Source organism: Halyomorpha halys, unplaced genomic scaffold (genome assembly GCF_000696795.3).
Source record: "Halyomorpha halys isolate HHAL.00 unplaced genomic scaffold, Hhal_1.1 Scaffold696.1, whole genome shotgun sequence".
Taxonomy (NCBI): Eukaryota; Metazoa; Arthropoda; class Insecta; order Hemiptera; family Pentatomidae; genus Halyomorpha; species Halyomorpha halys.
In genome coordinates, this window is record NW_027109229.1 from 668,183 (window position 1) to 688,778 (window position 20,596).

General features: G+C 32.5%; 1 protein-coding gene across 13 annotated transcripts in view; it reads right to left on the reverse strand.

Annotated features, from left to right (window-relative positions):
* The window catches only part of trol (terribly reduced optic lobes), a gene marked incomplete at its 3' end in the record, with an annotated part of 722,946 nt that overhangs the window by 667,076 nt on the left and 35,274 nt on the right, over window positions 1-20,596 (reverse strand).

Sequence of the window (20,596 nt, forward strand, 5' to 3'; positions counted from 1 at the left end):
ATATTTAAATTTATTTATTGATATTTACAACTGTACATAAAATACATGAAGTAAATTTGAGGAAATCATGATGGTATGGTACAAGCATGTAGAGAAACTACCCATTAGTAGCACTCTAAAAACATTTTTACAATATAAGGTCTCGAGGCCATCTTCTTTTAAGACGCCACGGAGGATTGTTCGGAATAAAAGAGGAAGCAAGATTAGAAACTAATGGGTTTGAGTGGTTAGGGAGTTTGTAATGGAAGGATTGATATCTGGTTATGGCTAGATCGATTAGAAATGGAACATTAACGTTTTTGAGGATGATTTTATTTGTGACAAAGTAGGGAGCATTTAGAATTGTACGAAGGATTTTGGATTGTAAGGATTGGATAAAAGAGGAATTCGAAGAGGACATATAAAACGTTACTATGTACATAGTTTCTTACTATTTACTTACTATAGTTACTATTTACATAGCCAGTTTCTTTATTTTTGTTTCGCATTTCATATATTTATTATTAGAGTTGTTAATTTTTTTTATGCGTTTTTGGGATTCATGAAAAATTAATTTAAATTTTGTACAGACTAAAAAAGACAGGAAAGTTCAAGTCGATTCCGACTATTACAACACTTACTAAACAAACGGTCTAACTTTCAATAGAAAAGAAAACACTGATCCATATGACTATAGTAAGACCGATCGGACATAAGTTGAACTTTGGAGCCCACTAAACCTTCGAATTCCTCTCGTATCCAATCCTTACAATGCAAAATCCTTTGTAAAATCCTCAATGCCCCTTACTTCGTCACAAGTAAAATCATCATCATCATGTTCCACACGTAACAGATCTAGCCCAAACCAGATATCAATCATTCCATTATAAACTCCTAACCACCCAAGCTCACTAGTTTATTACTTTGCTCCCCCTCCCATTCCTGACAATCCTGCGAGGCGCCTGAAAAGAAGTTGGTCATGAAATATTCAAATGTAGAAACGTTATTAGAGTGCTAAAAATAGGTAGTTTCTTTACCTGTGTTTATCATACTATTATAGTATTGACTAAATGTATTTTTATATAAATTTCAATAAATATATATTAAAAAAATTGAATATTTTATTTTTTCTTAATAGCCTGATTCTCATTTATGTTTATATGATGATCATTTATTTTTTTCGTTTGTTAGTTCCTCATTCCCCACCCTTCCCCCGAAAAAATCCTCTTTGTAGTATCATATACTTATCATCCTTGCCAGATATTTCAGGTAAAAAGTAAAACAATAAATACATATAGAAAGTAACACAAAAATAAACAGACTAATTATCTGCTAGGAAACAATTAGGATAAGGAAAGCCAAAACAATCCACTTATCTTTCTCCATTTTATTCTTGCTCAGTATTACCTTCAAAACTTAAGGGAGTTGATTCAAGTAGTTATTTCAGTTATCAGCTCAGAAAAAAACTGAGTTATAAAACAATTTAAAGTCTAGAGTTTAATAATTAGTTAAGAAAATCCTTTATCCTGAAAATACTGTTATTTTTTCCACCATACTCTTGTATTATCACCTCAATATAGTTGTTTTATTATTGAAAGAGCCTCGAGACCCTCAGAAATATAAATCAATCATGAAAAAAAGTTATATATATCGATAGATCGTTTATATATCGATAGATATATAAACTGTTTGAACTTAAAGAGTTGTTAGTAAGCTGAAGTCAGGCTCCTCTGTAGCAGCCAGTCGGGATATGAAAGGCCAAGTCGCTGACCTCCACTTTATGCCCAGTGTCGTAAAGTGAAGCAGTAAAGTTTCAACTCAAAATCAAAATAAAAAGCAGTCTGCACAAGGTATTTATCGCAACGTTTAATATCTAATCTGTTTTGAAAATAGTTACAAAAAGTACTATAATCAGAAAACTATACAATGATTTATAATCTGAACTACTTATTTTCACATTAGAAAATAACAAATATTAAAAGATCTGGTGTGCCCTCTCGAATGACTTTCTTAAGCACTTTGGTCGTCAAGTTTAAAAAAAAAGAAGTTTATTTCTAATATTGGTCCGACTAAGATATTTATTGACAATTTACTTGTTACATGAGCACCTCGAATGCTCTAGGAGAATCAAGTTTTCCAGTACTTCCAGAAACTAATAGAGTAGTGAGCGGGTTTCCAATGGAAGGTTGTACATAATTACCTTTAAAAAGGTGGTTACAATTGTTCGATTTCGATTATTACATTCACTTACCTATATATAAATATATAGTAAGGAAATATTACGATTGTTGGAAAATTTATAGTTCGAGTATCCCAAGGAAATACGTTTGAGGGCAGTTGATACGTTGGAAATACGTTTGATTGCATTCGCGGGCAGTGGTAGACGTGTAGATCTCTCATAAGGATCCTTAAACCTTATTATTATTGTTTTCCATACCTCCTCTACCACAATAGGCATTTAACATACCATATTCCAAAGTGCCTATTAACGAACGCTGTTTGATTATAGAAAGTTTCCCGGATAAGACCTTGATAGAGCTGACGAACATAGCCATAGTCATGGCATTCATAATGCATGAAGCTCATGAAGATACAAATACATTTGTGCTTTAGAGACCAGTTCTCAATCTATGCTAATGCTGTTCAATCCTCGCGTGAGGTAAAACTTTTACTCCTTCAAAGGTCAGTTCTATCCCTTCTTATAGCCTTCGATCTGGACGGTTTTGCCTTAAAACTACCTCGTTTTTTCGTGAATCTCAATATTTAATTAAAAAAAAAAAAAGGAACATATAATAAGGAATCTCTATTTCTAAGTAGAAATGTCATTAATCGGTCAATAAACTGGCAGGGACCTCTTTGGGAATGAGCCAGAACTGAGAGACACGTAAATATTGCAAGCTATTAGTGATGTCTCGACAGAAGTTTAGTCTAGGTCTTTGCAATGAACTCATAGATCTTCTTCTCTTTAGTTTAACCTAGCTGCTGTTTCCTTGCATTTCATTCGTATGATCAGATGATATTTTGATGGATTTAATAATTACATTTCTTAGGGGTCATATTAAAATATAAAAACAAATTTAAATGTTATATCCATTTATTACGGACACAGAGCCAAAAGAGAATTAAATCTACTTGTGGCAATTATAGAAACGTATTCTAGTTCTGTTGTGCATACCAAATGTTTCTTGCGATTCTATTGACCGCTAGAAGCAGTATGATATTTTTATTGAGCAGAGAATACAAGAATTTAGTAAATTGATGAGTAAATAAAAGCGAGGTTCCCAAGGCGGGAAATGTTTGTTATTTTGCAATTTGGAAATTGCTTAACTCGCTTCTTCTAACAAAAACCAAAAATACATTAAGTGAAAAATAGCGCCTTAAGGTTTTAGAAAATAAAATATTAGGTTGAAAAACAGGCGAATTTATAAGGCTCCACAACGCTGAATTAAGGGACTGCGCCGGTAAATATAATTCTGGCGTGTAAGGCTGTAGAACTAGTAGATCCCCAAAATGTTAATAAACACTAAATCGACGGGTAAACGTCCGATGGGTAGACCGAAACGTAGATGCGAATATTGCGTTGAAATTAATTTCGTATGTTTGGGTTTGAATGGGCGTCACTGGATGTATTTAGAGAACGATTGGCGGTTTCAGAATCGAACCTTTGGGTTCGCCAAACCTTAATTCTTATGCTTGTACAACTTGTTCATGATTCCCTTTGCAGAAAAGAGCTTAGGTCCGTACTACTTACTCTTATATTCTGCTAATGCATCATCCTTCAAGCAAGACGTGAATATAAGCTACATTCATTGGATTTCTATTAGATTCAATGCATTAGCAGTGAGCCACTAGATTTATTATTTTTATTGCTAATTAGCCATAATAAATATAGATATCTTTATGACTAAGTAGTATAAGACTTCACCCGCATTCTTTAAAGATGCAGACAACATTACGAACTTGTTGGAAATTAACCCGCATCTCGATAAATGACAGTTTGGACCATGATTGATGCCAGCAGAGTTTGATTTGTATATGACACTTGCTAATTACCGAGGTCAATTTTTACATTGTCAGAACTAAACTTCAGTGACTAGCCCGTATGTCATTATTAGGAGTAACATTAAAGATAGTGAGCTGGTGAAATAAAAATAAAAAACTAATCGAATTTGAAAACTAAATCTATTTTTATCCTTGGTCGACCAAGGCAATGTACCAAATGTATAGCTAGTTTTTTATGGCATATAAGGAAGATATAATGAACGATTAGAAAAAATTAATAACAAATAAAAGTTGGTTCGTAATCAAAAGTCGATTTCAAGGACATAGGCAAATCTTTCGCGATCCATGGATTATAACTTGTCCACACTGTCAAAGCCAATATTTTCTTCAAAGAGCTAAATATTTCATGAATCGAATATTATTTATTAACTTATTATTTTCAGAATTATTATTCTTCTTAATTAAATTTCTTTCTTTATTAATTTTACTATAGTGTGCAAACCGTCCAGACCGTATTCTAAACAGCGCCTCTGCAGAGGTGACGTCTCAACTTCCTCAGCTACTAAGTCTTATTGGGAAGACCCACTAAGCTTCTAACCGAAAATGGGCGGTTCTTCCCAAGGTATCGTCTTTCTGAGTATCAATCCACAATCTATTACAATCCTCAATGTTGTCCTCCTTAATTACTGTTTTCCATTTTTTTGGATCTTAGGCAATCCTATCTTTGAGTTTCTCCCGAAGACCTGTTGAGCTTTGTTTTTTGAAAATGTCCTCTCTTCTTACAGGAGGAAGAGAGGCACGTCCCAGCCGAGACCCCCACAGCCTCGTGAGCAAAAGTCTTATGGCTTTGATCACTAGCAGCAAAGACAATGTTTGGATTTTCACCAACTTCCTCCTTTGTTATAGTGAAATCTTTCTGTACAAGAACGGGAAAGCGTACCTCAAGTTATACAGTACTACTCCGTTCCAGCAAGCTGCGTGTACGACTCATCATCATATTTTTCAACTCCTCTAAGCTTAAGTGTGTAAGAGTAACATATAATATTCTACCGAAAGTTACACTAAGGACAGGGACGTGACGGCCGTGCGGGTTGGGGCGTAAGTCCCAGAGCGCACGGTTCGGAACGTTGTGGGTTCGATTCCCATCTAGGGCAGTTATATTTATTTTTTGGCGGTCTCGAAAAATGTATCTTGACACTCCCACATTATTTAGTACGCGGGTACCAGAGGTTGGCAAAAAGAACCCCTAGGCCCACTTGCCGGACTTGTTCCCCCCACCAAATACCAGTACCAGTACCAGTACACTCAGGACGGTAACTGCATTACTTGATCATATCCTTGTTCTTTGTATATTCATGAACTATACCTCTAAGTCTTCAAGTTAACCTCCTAGAATAAAATCTCAATTTCTGATACTGATATTTACTTTTTTATCATTTGTTAACCTCCTTCCTGGTTATTTCTGACATACGGAGGGAGAAGAGGTTTATTTACAGCACCGAACTATTTTAACCACGGTGGGGATTAAGATTTAATTTCGTGAGAACATCAGGACAGAAAAGTCGATACCCCAGGCAGGATTCGAACCGGACCTACTGCAGTAACGAGGTGCGAATACAGATGCCTAATATTAGAGAACATGATTAGTAAATAGGTAAATGTTTATAAGTCAAATGTGGAAGTGAACATAGTATGAAAAAAGAATAAAATTTGTAAAAAAATATTTGCTATCGTATACATAAAATCTTTTTCTAAAATATATAAATATTAACACCACAAATAACAAATATTATTTTCTCGGATACATAATTTATGTTTGAACAATCAAACTCTTGATAAAATAGTATCCTTAAAAGCTGTTTTTTTTTCTTTAAAAGGATTCGAAATCAATCAACTCACAGTGAACAAGCAAATATTAACCGACAGGACAGTCAAGAGTCAACCAAAAGTATACCGAGATGACTCAGATATCAAACAGTGGCAGGACTCATGGAAGTCAAGCAGACCTCTCGGATGAAAGAGTTATAAAAAACATTACTGTGGTCGATAACGAACACAGAACAGCTATCAAGGAAATCAAAAAGGGCACGCCCTCCATGCAAATGTTTGACCCCGAGCTACCAAGTGTTTGTATAGAGGTACTTTAATGACCACTATATATATATGTATATGTCATTGAATAGAAGTGGAGGAATGTTTTATACTAGCACATAGCGAATAGTAGAGAAAATCTGAATATGGAATTCCTCAATATTTCGGTCCTCAGATTCTGTTCCAACGCGAATTGCGGTAGAATTATTTCTCATCTTGATAGTTGAGTATCTACCAAGTTTTATTAGTCTGCATACACCTACTGAGTCAAGGAACGTGTAGTGTAGGCAGCTTTGTTTTCATTGTGCAATTGTTAAAAATTAATTCCTTTATGGTTTTCTTAGAATAACGATTCTCCTAATCTAAACCCTTAGTAACAGCCATTTTCCAAAATGGCGATATTAGTGCAGAGAAATAAATTATTTAAGTAATGCTGCCCAAATAAAGAGATAAAATATGGTATTTCTTATTAAATATAAGAATCCTAAATAATTAAATATAATATCCTATACACTTTAGGAAGACCAGCGCCATTGAGGTTTTTGAAAATAAAATATTCCGACTGAAAAAGAATGAACTAACCTGAGAATTTAGGAAATTTGGGATAATTGAGGGACCTTCACGAGGTAAATATAATTCAGGTTATAGCATTGTGGTGAATAAGATGGGCGGGTAAGGTTGTGGGATTTAGTAACGATAGGATCCCTAAAATGTTAATAAACACTGAACCAACGGGTAAAACATTTAAATTCTCAATTGTATTAGTTCAGATATACATTACTTGCGTAATTTAAAAAAATGTTTTATTGCAAAATACTTTAAATTGATATTAATTTACTATGATAAATGTTACAACCAATAGTAAATAGCTCATTGAACTAAAAATTTCAATTCTATTTAAAAAAAAAAAGTATGTAAAAATTTCATTATTTTTTTTTTTATTATATCTTTTGTTTTCTTAGAAAAGAAGAAGAAGGATCCATACCACAAAAAGACTATCACTTAATTCTTATTTAATAAAAAATTATGATTCTTTGGGACTTAAAAATTAACTAAATATAAAAAAAAAATAACTTAAAAATTATGTTCAATATACTAGTGTAGTTAGTTTCAAAAGCTGTCCAGACAATAAGTTTATATTTAAACCCAACAGCAGAGTTTCACTTAAAAACCAAATGGGATTCCCTATTACCACCTCTCCTCTTAGAAATGAATTGAATTAAAAAAATATTGTACAAAATAACCCTTGCATTGTACCAAAGCTCTACTGACTTCCTTCGTACAGAAAGCATTGAAGATGCTGGACACGAATCCAGACTCCATAACCGTACTCATTGTCTACCTAATGAACAGTATTTAGCCACATCTAGGACCCGTTAGTACATAACGAACTCATATCTCTTCCTCGAGTAGCTAACTAGGGCTGAGACCTTGGCACTCTGAGGTTTTGACGACATGTTGACAACAGCATCAGCTGGAGATGGATGATCTCATTGTTCCTGATGAGTTGAATAGTAACAAGCTTCTGATGGATTCGGGCCATAATTCAAGCCTTCAAGCCTCTGTCGAAGGAAATGATGTAGTTATTTCGGAATTTGAAGGCCGATGAAAGGAATCTGACGTGCAAGTAATTTCATAACAGTGAAACAGTATGACAGTGCTTATTTACATGCATATAGTGAACATAATCTCGCTAACAGTTCAACTTGGTGAAAGAATAATTACAACTGATGATTAAATATAACAAACAATAAATATCACCATTCAGAAATATCAAATGAGGAACATAAAAGGTTATATGTTAACATTTACTCTCAATCAAGTATACGCTTACACGTAAATATAGGCGTAAACTGCCAAAAACCACCAACAATTGTTTATGCTTTTTAACGATTTACGAGCAAGGAAATTGAAAAAAAGAAAGAGAAATGCATTATCCACCCATGCTGCCCAAATGCATCGGGTCGCTACATTACCCAGCATACTAATCAATCCGTGATCGGACATATATTTACATGACATAATAAAAAACAAAGAAAACAGTTTTTTTTCCCCACGGTTTCCTTTTACAATAAATTCCAATCTATATACTAAATACAAATTTAATTTCTTCCCTTTTTCTTTTTTTGGTCCTTCCATTTCAACATTTCCATCCATTTCACAATTTTTATTTTATTTGATCGACAAATCCACTCTCCCCAATTCACCCTCTCATATCCAGTGATCCGTTAGACAAACTCATCATTAGACAGCAATGTGAAATCAAACCAGAGATATAATAGTCACAGCAGTAGATCAGTTTACAGAAAAACACAGAAATAAATACATTTTACCTGAACAAAACTAATATATAGATTTAAAAGTTATAATTATATAAATAAAAATATAATTTATAATCTTAAAATTCTTTCTTGAGACTGGCAATTTTTTACTAAATAATTCAAAACACTATCCAAATGATAGTCTCAAAACTTTTATTACTTTTACACGTCCAACGTTTCGGCCAATTCGGCCATCTTCAGGGACAATCTACTTAATTCAAAATGAAACATATCATTTAACCATTCCAAAAACTTCATACAGGCTATTCTGCCCAGGTCAAAACATTTATATCTAATAAGTCAAATATCCATTAAAAATCACAGTCAAAATTATTTCTCTTTAACCACTATTAATACACTTTTATTTCTATATATGTTTTTTACAATAAAAGTGTATTAATAGTGGTTAAAGAGAAATAATTTTGACTGTGATTTTTAATGGATATTTGACTTATTAGATATAAATGTTTTGACCTGGGCAGAATAGCCTGTATGAAGTTTTTGGAATGGTTAAATGATATGTTTCATTTTGAATTAAGTAGATTGTCCCTGAAGATGGCCGAATTGGCCGAAACGTCCAACGTGTAAAAGTAATAAAAGTTTTGAGACTATCATTTGGATAGTGTTTTGAATTATTTAGTAAAAATATAATAAAAAGTGGTTTAAAAGAAATACTTGAATGAATAAATAAGTTTAAAAAAAAGAAAAGAATAAAACAAATTCGTTGGTCAAATGGCCAATTACGCATGGTATTAACGAGTACAAAGGATTATAGGCATGCCGACTCGACAACGGTTGGCGCCAACAATCTGACTAAGAAAACCAGCATGCATCTTGGATATAACCCAAGGTTTTTTCAATTATCCGTAACGTTTTCCCGCAAATCGATAAAAACTGAAAAAAATGTTACGGTTTTTATTAGCGATTAATTCCTTAAGGGCGCTTCGCATAAAACATAATACACGATTAGAGTTCAACCTTTTCAGTAAAAACAATTACCCTAACAATTCAAATTAGATTCTTTTGGATTGTTTTTTTATTTATCTTCCATTTCGAAGCTGATTATGGTCAAGCTGAATTGTCAGTACGTAAATATGGACACTGACTGAGTCTCACAGTCGTGACAGTACTACAACGAAAGGAAACTTTCACCATGATTGTGGATATTCATTTTAGAAAAATCGTTTCGACGTTTAGCTTAAAGCTTGTAGAGAACCGGCCCAAGTTCGACCAACTATAACCAGTATGAGACGTGACTTCCGCTCCACATCAGCCAGCAATAATTTTTTCGACGATGCAGGATCTCAACACATAGTGAAATATCACAGACTATCAATATAATATATTTTAATTATAAATAAATTATAAGTAAATACAATAATGTTTTAACCAAAATCATCAGAATTATTTATTTCGTTTTTTTTTTTTTTAAAGTAACGTGAGGTGTGGACTACGAACAAACCACTACATTACAGGTCATCTCGTGTGGTAAAAGTAATGTAGAGAAAGTTCTGTTAAAACAAAATTAATGATTTCGTGACTAATATTAAAACATATTGATCGTTTGTTCATTTAAATTAAATGATTTATCCAAAAAATTCGGAAAAAAAAACAGAATATTTTAAAACAGTCCAATAATAAGTCTTGAAGTTCATGAAATATTAGCTAAATAGAAAATTTTAATTTTTACCCAATATATAAGAGAAAATAATAGTTTATTTTTTTCTTTTATACACTCCGGTTCGAACGGCTAAGGACAGATAATCGGGATGGTTACTTTGTAAATATTAAAGTTTCCTTTGTACTATCCGATATTAGGATCTCTCTCGGACCGAGATGTGAGGTCCTGTGCTGACTCCGGGGAGATCCTCGCTCAACCCCTACTCAAGCCACTCAAAACGAGTGTCCTCGAGATGTAAGAGGTCTCACATGGATCGAGAACTGAATGAGTCTCAACAATCCCCCACAGCTCACCACAAGCGGTCATTCAGTCCCCAGGCCTAGATTTTAGATAAGTATCTCGCCGGAGGTCACGATTTAGAACAAGGAATATTTGAGCCTCTTATCGGCTGTTATAGATCCAATGACAACTATAGTCTACTTTCTCTAGTCCGGTTTATAGCCATTAAATCTTAGGATCAGTAAGACACCTTTCTATCGTAAAGGTTAGTGCTTCAGAAGAAAGTAGGTGGAATTATATCTTTAATTTAATACCTTTCTTTCTTATGTTAAATTCTTAATATAACTTGGATTTTATTATTTCGGATAAGAAGAGGACAAAAGACATCTATGGGACTAAGAATTGGGGTTTAACACTTATATCATGCTCCGACCAACAGATCATGAAATAACTTTGTTTAAATTCAACACTGAATAAATTCTTGACTCAGCAATTAGTCTTAAGCCATTTCGAATTTATCATAAGTATAAAATAAATTTTATTTCAAAATGGTATGTATATGTCATAGAATAAACTTTACCATCTCAAAAATAATCAAAATTAGATCATTAACTGGTAGTCGCGAAAATTCCACAAAAACTTAATATAAAGATGAGAAATAAAACGGTTTCCGTCCCGAAAAATTTTAATCTGGATAAATTAAAATTCCCTTCAATTCAAAATCAATTCGAGATCGAAATCGAAAATAGATTTGAAGAATATTAGAAACTTAAGATGAGGATCGCGAAGATATTGAGAAATTGTGGGTAGTAATCAGAAATAATAATAAATAAGTTGGTAATTTGTGTCTTCGGAAAAGATAAAGTAAAAAGAAAATTTGATTCAAATTCAAAATGAGCGAGTAAGAAAAAACCCGCGACAAATAAAAATTCTCAATAATCCTAGCGAAAACAATATTACTTATTTCCGGGCCTCAAAGAATAAGAAGTCAAAATTCTTCAGAAATAAAAAAAGAGAATATCTTAAAAATAAAATAGTAGAAATAGAAAATAACATAAGAAAAATGTACATAGGTATTAACCGGTTCCGTAAATATTGGGGCTCTGGGAACTCCACCCGCTAAATATAATTCAGGTTACATCATTGCGGCGAATAAGATGGACGTGTAGGGTTGCAGGACTTGACAGAGTAACCTAAGGATCCCTAAAATGTTAATTAGACTGACGGGTAAACGTCCGAGGGATTGACCGAAACGTAAATGGGAGGATTGGTTTGAGAATGATTAACTTGAGTTTGATTTGAAGGGACGTCACTGGAAAGATGTATTTAAAGGACGATTGGTATTATTGGCAAATGAATTTCGGGTTCGCTAGGCTTTTATTATTATTAATATTAATTATAATTAATTTAATTTTTGTTTACGTTTTACTACCGGTTAAGATAAAGCTGTTTATTATTATTAGTGGGTATATGTCACTAATTCATCATATAATAAATGTTCAGCTGTTTTTTCATCCCCACAGAAAGTAAAGTAGTCTCATAAATAAACTTGAGAGAATAATTAATAATTGATATACTCCTTAAGCACAATTTATCACACTACACCTGCAGCCTGAGACTCGTCATCAGGTATCATCTTTTCAAAGAAAAAAAAATAATTGATATAATTCTCAGTTAATAAAATAGTATACATACAGTTATCATATATCATACAATAACAATAATAATTTATTTATTTGTTTATGGAGCAGCCCCCGTATAAATAGAGTTAACCCGTAAAGTACATAATTTAACAATCATTCTAATAATTATTAAATAATAACAATAACAATCAACAAACTATTTGATTATTACTTAAGTTAATAAGAAAACAGAATTCCCAAATGGTGAATTAAAAATCATTTATATAAGCTAATAACCAACAGTAAACCCAAACTGGGATTACTTGCATTAGTCAGCGTGAAAAATCAGAACAAAAACGACATTACTTACTTAATATAATAAAAGAAACAAAAAACTACACATCTAATTATGAAGATAGGTATCCTACTCTAAGTATAAGGCCTTGAGTTACATATATAAAAAGAAGTTTAAGATCTAATTGTAAGGGTACAGACAAAACCTCATACAATTGGTTTTGGTTAATATAGTATAGTTTCGGCATGTATCGGATTAGGTTCGCATGATAAACGGGGCAGTTTGTTAAGAAATGGAAAACAATCCTCCATTGTCGTCCCATTACAAGCAGGACATAGCTTCTGTGGGTCTAAAATATAGCATACAGTTATCATTACTTTTTTTTTTAATATTTTCTTTAGTTTAAACCCAATAACAATATGAATTGTCAAGAATATAAAGGAAAACAATTTTTTTTTTATTTATAATAGTTTAATTTTTTTGTGTGGATTCATCAATTCCTTTCACTCTAATATGGTTGTAATCAGGGAATCCATTAAATTTAGATGAAAAAAGTTTTGCTAGTAAATTTGATAAATTGTATTCAGTGGATATAAACCATAAAGAAATTGCTAGTCGTCATAGAAAGTTTACGAAAATCATCTTATGTGACTAGTACTGTTAATAATGTAATTGCTAAAACTAGGCCACGTCAATTTAATAAAGACGTACGACTAAGAAATTAAGAACTGTTTCAATGGAAGGAGTGTCCCGTCGTTTTCAGATTCTGATCTAAGTAGGACGAATGCGGCGTGTCTGATACCGCACCGCAACACAGCTTTATCAACATCTAGATAATTTTAAAAAGTCATTCAGTTTTTGAAAATTAAAAAAAAAAAACACAATTAGTTAATTTTTTTTTCTTTTTGTGGGGTTAGATCTTTTAGATTACATGATTATGATATAGGACTAAGATGGCAATTATCAAACTAGGTTCAGAATTATATTTATCTTGGAATGCAATTCATCGAATGTTCAGAAAAATATATCTCAGTTCCTAGAAAACAATATCGGCTAAATCTTGGACTACACGCAACTGGCATACGAAGGCGATTAAGTGGATAAGACTATCGATGAGGAAGTTAGTGCAGGCCGTAAATAAAACCAATTCGAAAGCCCTGAGTAAGTCTAAACATAGGAGTCAACAGTTAGTCGATTTGTAAACTGACTGCTGTTATCCTTTATATACAGGCAGATGGAAGATATCCACGGACCAAGGAGGTATCTTTATCCCCAGGCGGCTTTCCGACAATTAAGGCTACTCTGGCATTTCTCCAGAGCTGATAGAAGAACTAAGACTTATATTAGTTCGGTCTGGATCAGTTTGCGGCAGATGGTAAGAGTCTTAAATTAAGAGGTATAAAAAAAAATCCAAAACAAACACTTAATGAAACTCAATTATCCTTTAATTCAACGCAATTTTTAATCACATCTCTCTGTAATAAACTAAACTATAACACCCGAATCGTACTACGAATGGTAAAAAATATTTAACCACAAAAAATTTTAATTCGAATTATAAACCGTCGGTCGTAACAAATAGTCTTTACTGACAACTCAATATCAGAAAAAATAAATTGCAAAAAATTGCCAAAATTATCCATAATTGACATTTATCGATGCATTTTTGATGATATAATCTATGATACAATCTCACAAGGAAAACATAACACTAAAACTAATTTGAGATGATCTTGCCTGCTTTACCCAACCCTTCGCCCAATATTTAGGCCCTTTCTCGTCTTTATAATATTTACTAATGGTGAGTAGAGCGGTCTTTGAAAAAAAATACTTGCACCGAGCTATATTGTAAAATAAGCTAAAACTAGAAATCAGCATTTAAGAGCATTCAGAAATGAAATCATAATATATAGTCACAATAAACGTAAACACCTAAGTAATTGTTAGCAAACTTATAAACGTTATAACAAGCTTATTTTAGAAACGTGAAAGCTAGGATTTAAAAAAAATCCATCATCTATAGAGCTGAAGATCACATATTTTATGGTTACATTTCTAAAAAAAAAAAATTAAAAACGATCCTAAGACATTTTGATTCTAATTTTGTCAAAATTAGTATCGTACATAATCGATAGCTCCACGTGTTATTGATATTAACGAATATATCACTAAGGTATCACAATATAACATACATTTTAAAAATTATGAAAATAAAAAAAAAAATAATTGTTTTTAAAAATAATAAAAGTCAAGTCAAAACTAACATTTCTGGATCTAAAGCCAAAACATTCATTGAAAATTATCACACAGATGGTTTAGATATAAACAAATGTAGCTACTAACGAATGCATTGAAATTTCAAAGATGTATCTGCCGTTACACTTTTGTGTCAGTAACTAATATCCTTATTATGTTAGATACAATTCTTTGAAACTTGAAATAAAACATTTGCAGACATACGTCCTTGTGACATCAAGCCGTCTTCCAATATGCATGTACACCAAATAAAAGATAAAATATTAAAAATGTAGTTATGTTCGTATTTTCTAAGCCCTCGGGATGTTATTAAATGTTTCGGGGAGGAATTCCTTTACTTCATGAAAAACAAAAAAATATAATAAGCAAAATACGTTTGTAATTCTACATCCCCTTTATTTATTGACAATTTGTTTTTTATTTTAAATTGATTACCGATTTTAATTGATATTTATTATTTTGAAGCAAGTGTGAATTCATGGGTGAAATATTTGAATCAGTATCGATAAATAATTTCAATTTTAAAAAATAAGAATTATGCATTACATATTAGAATTTTTTTATTTTCACTGTATTAAATTCAACTCGCAAAAATAATCATCCCAAAAATAAATAGAAGCATTATAGTAATCAATTGAAAAGTAAATTTTAGTTTTTGTAATTTTTAACTTGAAACTTTAAAATATCAGCTGCATAGGTGCTGTAGAAGCTGTATAAAAAAAAAAGATTATTTTATTTAACCAGAAAATTCTGTATTCAACAAGCTACTCACAAATTCAAGTGCAAGTGGAACAGATGTAAAAATATCAGATAAAATTATAGAGTACGGAAAACTACAGTTTCGTCCTAATTGTTTATTCTCAGCTAAGACCATTTAAATTAAGTTATTAAAAAATATTATAATAATAATCCAGTGTTATTTTATCTAGAAATTATTTTTATTTTTTTGAGGAGTTTAAAATGTTAAAGAATTAATGAAAACGATCTGTTGGTATTTTCAAGCAACAGCGGGTTATGACTGTGAACGAAGTTCCCCCAACTCTCAGGAACTTTGCTGAAAAGTTACTTCTTAGTGTAATACTGGCCAGTATTCCGGCATATTACAGATTGTATTTGACAAGATACCAAGAAGGCCGAATCAAAAAAGTTTACAATTTAAATGAAATTTACTGCAATTTTATCCAAATCCAGGTAAACCAGGTTAGGAATATACAATATTAATTAGAGTTAAATGGATCTAAAATAATAATAATAATAAAAAATTGAATAAAGTATGTACTAAAATAATCAGTACCAGCGTAAATTAAATTATGTAAGAATTTTTAAATAGTTATTAAAATAATAATAATGTTCACTCATTATTATAAGGTCCCCACACGCATACTATTTGCCACAAACCTCAAAGAACTACAAACTCTATACGCTAGTGGTTACCACATAGCTACCACATGCTACAAATCCAAGACACAAACGTCGGTTTCCAAGTGCGTGGATTTACTCCACTTTACGAGGGTAAGTCAATTATTATCCGCAATACAGTTATACAATTTTATTTTAATGAAATAGGAAACTTACAAGTACATCATTCTTCGACATAGTCCCATTGCTTTTCAACGCACTTGGTCATGATACCCTCATAAAAGAAGGTTTTCGGTTGAGCTGCAAGCTAGGCATGCATTGCTTCTTTTATTGCTTCGTTCGAGGTAAATCGATAGTCCCTTAACGCCTCTTTGGGTGGACCAAACCATTGATAGTCAAAAGGAGCAAGATCGAGTCTACGATGAACTCCTCGTAAATGGAGGATGAGCCAGGAAGTGAAAATTGAGTTTCCGAAGCGTTTCAGCAGACGGGCAATGTCACGCAACAACACAACACCTTTTGACAGCAGTCCTCGGCGTTTGCTTCGAATTGCAGACTTTAGCTTGACAGTAAACATCTCACTGTAGCGTACACTGTTTGTTGTTGTACTCCATTCCTTATAATGTTCCAGCACTGGACCTTGTGAGTCCCAAAAAAACCGTAAGCATCAGTTTTCCTGTGGAGAGTTGAGTCATGAACTTTTTCTTGCACGGCGAATTCGGATGTTTCCATTCCATACTCTACAGTTTCCTCTCCGGCTCGTAATGATGGATCCATGTTTCATTACCAGTAATAATCTTGTCCCGTCCGTTACCATAGCGATCCAAATGTTTTTGGCAAGTGTCCAAGCGCGGTTGTTATGCAACTCTGTTAGTTGTTTTTGGGACCAATCTTTCACAAACTTTATGAAACCCAAGTATTTTGTGGATGATTTCTTAGGCAGAACCCTGACTAATTTGCAGACGATATGCCATTTCGTCAATAGCTACTCGTATGTCTAAGAGCACCATTTTATGTGAACGTTGAATGTTTCCTTCATTTGTGGTGGTAAACGGTTGTCCGGTTCCTTCATCGTGCGTAACACTTGTGCGACCATTTCTTAATTTTTCAATTCATTCGTTGACACTCGGTTGTGGCAAAACACTGTTTCCCTAGTGTAACGAAAATCGTTGATGAGTTTTGGCCCCTGCTAGGCCTTCCGGCCACAAAGAACGGATCACTGAACGTTGCTCTTCTTTGGTGCAAACAGAAAGCGGAGCAGCCATGATTAACAGCACGACAACGATAACGAAACTAAACTAGCAGCTTGAAACTTCCATAGACATAACAACAAACACAACATGCATCATCAACGCAAATGGCAGTCCTACCAACATACACAAAAATATAACTAAATCGCGGATATTACACTCGTATTATAAAAAGGAATAAAATAAAGATAGGAGAAATGAAAGAAAGTGTAAATATCAACAAAATAAGGTTGTAGATGATAAGAATTCATATAAGTAGGACTACATAACCTATAAATTCAGCCTTCCTTCTAGAAGTTTTATCGGAAACATTTTAATTTAATTACACAGACATATTATGTCTTCATAAATATATATTCGTGCTATGTTAAATGAATAATAAACTACTAAATTAACAGAACTTGAAAAAATGTATTTACACCCTATCAATAGACTTTTAAACAAGTGTTAATGATTGAATCCAAAGGTTGAGAAAATCTTTTAAATAATTAAAACCCTAAGAGCACAAATATTCATCTGTTGGTTGTTGTAAAACAATGCAAACTTAAAACAAACGTATGGATACAGCACAAGCGCTCTTTAATTTGTACCAAAAGTCGACTTTCGACAGATCGGCCGCCAATTTAGGCCAACTTGTACCAGTTAATCCGAATAACTCATCCACATGCTTGCGCATGTGCGAATTTTCCATTGTTTAGTAAACGTATAGAAGCACCTTTTCTACCATAAACAATAAAACTTTTTTTTTTTTATATTGAAACAGAATATAACTCAATCGGACGAATACTGCCGGATTTGTTGAACTACTGTAATTTCATTCCCTCCTATTACAATATAAAAATTTTCCTAATAGAATTGACCAGCGTCACGAAATTAATGTAATTTTTTTTTTTGAAGTTGTAGAACGTCGGCTAGGAAGTTTTACTTTAAAAAGTAAGTTTTAAATGTTTTCTGTAAATTTCAATTGTATAGTTGGGCAATTCAGAAAATAAACCGTTCCTTAAATTGACACTGTTTATTTATTTTTTTAAAAGAAGGAAAATAGACATTTTTATTTATTTATTTTATCTGGGACGGACGAAATATTTGTCCATTTTGTCCATTGTGGAAAAATCAAATCTACTCTGAGCTAAATTGACCAAATGAACTTTTTGTAAAAGAATTCCTTTTAGGTACTTTCAAGATGGATGTACAGAGGTTTGGGTTTTATAACTCAATATACAGGGTAATATATATATATTTAGAAAAAATAAAATCTGTTATCTAAAGAGCCGTTGAGAACAAGGGAAAAACGATCGGTCAAATTTTGTAGTTTTTATTTTTATCCAATAAAATGGAGTAAACTTTCTATATATCTCCAAGAATAATTCATATCAGTAGCTTCTTTGTAATAACAATGAGTCACTTCATTTCATCATATAGTTATAGAGAAAGCTCCCATTAAACTCTAAGGCAATAATCATTAAACTATAATAGGCAGCGATATCTCAGATTTTTTCCCCTGTATTCTTTAGTTGATAGCCATCGTATTAATCATATTAAGACATTTGATTTCTAATTTAAAATAAACTGCTTCCGTTTGATTTTTATTTACTTTTTTTTTATCATTATTTTCATTCTTGTCATATTACGACTATATAACAATGTTAGTTTTAAAAAAAAGATGTAAATAAATCATAATTTCGTTTACTAAAGAAGCAAGAATTCCAGTACTATACAAGTCACGCAGCAGCTGAAGGGCTAATGTTTGGTTCGGGACTTTATAGTCCAAAGCCGGTCATTCCACAACATCTGTTCGAGTATATTTACCCTACGTCCTCTTCTGGGAACCGTTAAGAGCCAAAAAAGGGCTCTTGGCATACAAATTTTCTGTATAATTTAAAAAGAAATGTTGAAGTGGGACTCGAAGAACTCGATTAACAGATAGGATGGATTCCGATGGTTCACGGTGCATTGGATGCAACAGATCATAAAACTGGACGTGCCAGTAGATGGTGAGGACTGATTGTAAACTTATTTATGGGAAACGTTTCGCAATCTAGTGGTAACATCGGAACTTAAATGTTATTGCTGGAGGAGCGATTATCCTCTGTGGGTGTAGGAAGATGAAATGAGCATTTTATCGTCAAAGGAAAACCAAGGTAATTCACCTGATTTCTAATTATTATGGAGCAAGTGAGATAAGTCAAGGAACTTTGCTTGGAATTAAAATTTTTTTCAAATGACGAAATAAAGACAATGTTGGCAAAATTCGATAGAAAATGTATTCAACTAATAAAATTAGTATATTTTTTAATAGGATGAAAATTTTATCTTAATGAAAAAAAGGATTGTTTTTAAACTAAAATTTCCTACGAAGACGAAATTAGAGGTAAAAATTTAGTCGAATAACTATTAATTAGTATCAAAATTATTTTTTTAAAAAAATCTTTCAGTTTAAAAAATCCGTGAAGAAATAAGTTTCGAGCTAAAAGCAACATAACTTCAACCTTTCCACTCTCTACATTACATGATTTTCCAATTAATAACTTAATCCATCATTTCTTCCAGCATAAAAAAAATTCTTTATATGATTATCGTGTTTAATATACGTTTCTCCTCAGTGGTGTAGAGCGGAAGTCAGCCGAAAAATTTTGCTCCCCTCCCCCATATTTAGGTATTTCATTTTAAAAGACTAAAGTAATATATTATATATTATATATTGGGATTCTCCACCTGTATGCTAGATCTGCGGAACGCGACTTACTGCTAAACACAAGCATATAAATCCCTAAAATCTTTATATGATTCACCAATAGACCTCTATTCCATTTTACAGGGTAACAAACAGACTACTGATAAACATTTTGAGTTTCTCAATCACCCCAAACTTTACTATAAAATTTAATCAAATTTTACCACAGGTTCCCATTTCACAACAATTAGTAGTCGAGATTACAGCCTAAAAGTCTAGAATTAGAAAAACATCTTTTACGAATCCAAAAACTAAGGAAATATCGAACCATAAATGGTTGATGCCTCAAAATATTTTAAAAATGGAAAATACTATAAAAAAAACAAAAAAAAAAACAAACGAAATAAAAATGGTTTAAATTTTACAAGATATCATTGCAATATATTAAGCCCCTTCCCCCCCCCCCCCCCCAAAAAAAAAATAAAGTGCTACTCGGGCGGTCTCTCCTCTCCTTTCCCTCTCCACTATGCTAAACAACTGTTTCCCCAAACAAGGCTGAGTTTGTTTTTTTTTTTTAATATTTAACAAAAAATTATTATTTAATAACTATAAAAAATTATATCATACATGAATGATATAAGGAGGGCAAGACAAATGAAACAACTTCGCTCATAATAAATCTCCAGGGCTAATCTGTAATAATTTATAAAAAAACTTTTTAAAAATATAACAGACTAGGTGGCCTGGCTCAAAGCGATAGGTCAGTGGGTAATAATGAGACGGCTGTGTTCCTGGTCACGGAGTTGGAGAAAGTTTAGTCCCCATCCTCTTCCAGAATCCCATGTTC